The sequence below is a fragment of the Coptis chinensis genome, chromosome 8, assembly GCF_015680905.1.
Source record: "Coptis chinensis isolate HL-2020 chromosome 8, ASM1568090v1, whole genome shotgun sequence".
Lineage (NCBI taxonomy): Eukaryota > Viridiplantae > Streptophyta > Magnoliopsida > Ranunculales > Ranunculaceae > Coptis > Coptis chinensis.
In genome coordinates, this window is record NC_141463.1 from 67,475,386 (window position 1) to 67,480,015 (window position 4,630).

Sequence of the window (4,630 nt, forward strand, 5' to 3'; positions counted from 1 at the left end):
CCGTAGTCCACGGCAACTAGAATATAAATATAACCGTGGGAAACAGGGAAAGGGCCCATGAAATCAATACCCCAAACATCAAAATTTCTACTATCAAGATTGGATTTAATGGCATCATATTACGCAGGATTGATTAAGCCCAAGTTGTTGGCAATCTAATACACGCCTTGCAATGCACTTGGGCATCCTTAAAAGGGTAGGCCAATAAAATCCACATTGAAGAACTTTAGCGGCTGTTTTCATTCCACTAAAGTGGCCACCACACTCTTTGTCATGGCAGAACGATAGAACTTCATTATATTCCCACCGGGAATGCAACGACGAATAATCTGATCCGCACAATACTTAAAAGGTAGGGCTCATCCCAAGAGTATAACTTGACTCGGCCAAGAACTTCTTTACGTTCATTTCTTGACCAATTATAAGGCATAACATCAGCCGCTAAATAATTTACGATGTCCGCGATACCATGGTGATGAAAAATAGCATACGGATGCTCATCGGGGAAAAGAGTCCGGTATGGATTCGTAATCACTACTATCGTCATTTGTAAGTCTAGATAAGTGGTCGGCAACTACGTTTTGACCCTCTTTTTGTCCTTTATTCCTAATGTGAACTCTTCTTGAGGAGAAGAATCCATCGGATTAATCTCGCTTAGCATCCTTCTTTGCAAGAAGGTACCTAAGTGGCTGCATGGTCGTGTAAACTAAAGTTTTAGAACCAACCAAATAAGGACTAAACTTATCTAAAGCATAAATGACAGCTAAGAATTCTTTTCAGTAGTTGTATAATTAATTCCGTTGAGCGTCGTTTAATGTTTTACTAGCATAATAAATAACAGTGGACTTATTATCTAGTTTTCGTCCCAAGACGGCACCAACCGCATAGTCACTAGCATCACACATGAGTTCGAAAGGTTTAGACCAATCGAGGAGGCTGTATAATAGGTGCATGGTTAGTATGCTTTTAAGGTTTCAAAAGCCTGTTTACAGTTAAAATTAAAATCAAAGATTGCATCCTTCAAAAGCAAAGGTTAGTTAAAGGCCTAGCTATTTTCGAAAAATCTTTAATGAAACGCCTATAAAACCCCCGCGATGGCCTAGAAAGGCTCTAATCTCACCGGACAATCCGTGGTTTAGGTAAGTGGTCGTTATCTTATCTAGTTTGGCTTTATCTACTTCGATGCTATCACTAGATACAATATGCCCTAGTACTATGCCCTTTTGACCATGAAATGACACTTTTCCCAATTTAAAGCGAGGCTCTTTTTCTTCACACGTGTCAAGACCTTAGACGGGTTAGACAAGCATTCTCGTAAAGGAGTCTCCATAGATAGAAAAATCATCCATGAACACTTCCATAAATTGCTCTACCATGTCACTAAATATATGAAGCATACATTTGGAAGGTACGGGGCATTACAAAGGCCAAAAGGCATTCGATTATAGGCATATGTTCGAAGGGACATGTGAAGGTTGTCTTTTCTTGGTCATCAATATCAATAATAATCTGAAAATAGCCGAGAGTAGCCATCCGGAAAACAATAAAATGCATGAGCTAGACGTTCTAGCATCCGATCTATAAATGGTAAGGGAAAGTGATCCTTTCATGTCAAAGCATTTAAACGCCTCAGAATCAATACTGATTCTCCATTTCATAGGACCTTGAGTGACAACATAGTCACCCTTCCCGTTACGCATACCATGGTAACTCCCCGATTTCTTAGGAACTACATGAATGGGACTTACCCATTCGCTATCGGAGATTGGGTATATAATACCCGCGATCGAAAGTAATCGCAAGACTTCTTCCCTAACCACCTCTTTCATGGCGGGGTTCAAATGACGCCGAGGTTCGCGAGAAGTCTTCGCTATTATCCCAAATGGATACGATGAGTGCAAACATTATGGTCAATTCCTTAATGTCGGATTTGGGGGACCAACCAATCGCAGACCGATGTTCCCTAATCACCCTTATTAAACATGTCTCTTCATCCTTAGTTAACAGAGAAGATATAATTATCGGGTGACTACCATCCGGATCAAGTTGAATATATTTTAACTCCGGGGAAGAGGTTTAAGACCGTGTGGACGGATCGTCCGTTGATGTTTCATAAGTGTCCTTATCTTGCGTAATGAAGACTTGCTTAGGTAGCAAGTCTTCGTGAATCGATATGGAGCAACCGACGGGTCTACAATTGGTGTGGACTCGGGATGGTGTTGACTTCCTCTAAGTAGGAGTCATTTACAAAATCTGAAGTTCCAAAAGAAAGGAATTTGTACATATTGTTTTCGTGGAAACGTGTTGTTAAAATAATCTTTGAGCTAAACTCTCGATCATGCTAACCTCCCCATCTACGCATCGAATCCGGTAACTGTTTCATCATTTTAAAACATTTACCTCGACGGAAAAGATGGCCAAAAGATAAGGACATCTTTCCATCGCGACAATTTATAAGCGCATTGGCGGTTGCCAAGAAGGGCGCCCTAAGATGATCGGTATAGAGACATTAGCGACTTTCGTATCGAGGATAACAAAATCAGCAGGATAGTAGAAATCCTCGAACCTTAACAAGCACGTTTTCCACTACACCTTTAGGATACTTAATTGACCCGTTCGCTAATTGCAACGTTATTTTTGTAGGTTGCATTTCCACGTAGACCTATTTGTTTATACAAGTAATCACGGGAGTAAGTTAACACTCGCCCCCGTGTCTAATAAAGGCGGTCGTCGTGGTGGGAATCTCCTAAGGTGCATTTTACAAGAGGATCTAATTGTGGTCCTTGTACTTAACAATTCCATTATTTTCGGATAAAGTTGGGAACCGCTCAGGTAAAAAGCGCCTTTAGGTATGTTTGTCTTACGCCTAGTAGTGCACAACTCTTTAAGAAACTTAGCGTGGTTAGGTAGCTTTTAATAGCTTCGAAAAGGAAGGTTTATCGTTAGATTCTTGAAAACGTTCCTAATTTCCTCAAAGTTTGTATCCCCGGTTAGCATGGCTAATTTTTGAGGGAACGGTGGTTTTGCTCTATATTTCGTGATATGGCTCTACTTTGTCGCGGTAACCTTGGCTTTCGGTTTCTTTGGTTGTGATTTAACCGGTACCTCTACCGTGGTAGGCTCCTCGGTTTCTATTGCGGTATCTAGTTCGATATCCGTGTAGGAGTAATCGATGGGGTAACTATGTTTAGTTACTTTGTTATCAACCACTCTTCCGTAACGGAGAGTGGTGATGGCATTTAGGTCACCTACGATTGTAGTTTCCGTGACTAGAATTACCGTTTACCTCAAAGGTCGTGGTTCTTCGTTTTAAGGTTTGGTATCGCTTTGTCCGAAACACGCCTTTTGGTTGGGCTTTTCGCTTGGGCTAACCGTTGTATGCCCCGATTTATGGATTGTAAAATCTGTTGGTTTGATTGAGTCATTGTCCGAAAAGTTGTTGGGTAACTTGTATAAAGGCCGATAACGATCGGTTGTGTAGGTATAGTAGTCACGGTGGTGCGATCGAACTATCTCTCATTGATTATTTATGGGTGGGTTGTGATAGTTATTATTATTAACCTAACGATACCTTTATTGGTATTATAATTATTATAATTATTCGACCTTGTGCTTGACCTTGTCGTGGTCAAGCTTTGGTTGTTATAATTATTATAATTCCTTTAACCTTGTCCTTGTCCTTGTCCTTGCCTAGGTGGAGCTTGGTTATAATTGTTTGCTTGCCTAACATTTTGATTATCAGACTCGGAGGTGTTACTTGTTGATTATTTCTCCAACCAAGTTGGGATGTTGTCTCCAAGGGGGTTAGGAATAGGATAGTTATTAATAGAGTAAACATTATCTTGTTCTCGTGGTTGTTGTTCATAAGCTAGAGGACAATAATCGCCGTGGTGCCTCGGACTCAAATAGAAATTACATGGGTTGGAGTTTACATTCATGACGGGATAGGCTTTTGTTGAGCGTAAATAGCCTCTACTTTTTAGTTAGAGATTCGATTAAATTTTTAAGTTCGATCGGTTTTCTTCTCAAACATACCGCGCCTTATTTGTTGAAGAAGAACTAGCTGAGCGGGGGATATCATCACTACCCCCCCAATTATTATTCCGTTTAGTTTGGTCTTCTAAAAATTTGTAAGCCTCCGAGGCTCCTTTACTTAGGAAACTACCCCCATTCATTATGTCAAGGACTTCTTTATGGTGGTGTAGAAGACCTTTGAAAAAGGCAATTTAACTAACATGTCTTTCGCTAAGTTATGATGTGGACACTCTATAAGGAGATCGGTGAAACGATTCCATGCCTCAGAAAATGATTCATGAGGATTCTGCCGGAAAAAATGAATCTTGGAAAGCATCTCATCCGTCTTTAGGGGTGGGTAAAAATGTTCCATAAACGCTGAACAAGTTTAGCCCACGAAGTCCACGTAATTAAGGCTTTGGGCGCTTAATCAAGACGCCTTTATCGGCTAATGTGAAAGGGAATACCCTCGGTTTAATTTGTTCCGCACCTACCGTAGGATGATGGAATGTTGTAAGGACTTGTTCAATCCTACGATAGCCGATAAGGTTTTTCATGGTCTAACCCATGAAAAACGGGTAACAAATTAAATATGTTTGGGGATTCAAAATCCCCA

At 40.5% G+C, this 4,630-nt stretch overlaps 1 non-coding gene across 1 annotated transcript; it reads left to right on the forward strand.

Moving 5' to 3' along the window:
- The first annotated feature begins 4,247 nt into the window (after positions 1 to 4,247).
- Positions 4,248 to 4,351, forward strand: LOC147482570 (small nucleolar RNA R71). Its single transcript, XR_015207086.1, has one exon. It is a non-coding gene; the product is annotated as a small nucleolar RNA R71 (small nucleolar RNA).
- Positions 4,352 to 4,630: the final 279 nt, after the last annotated feature.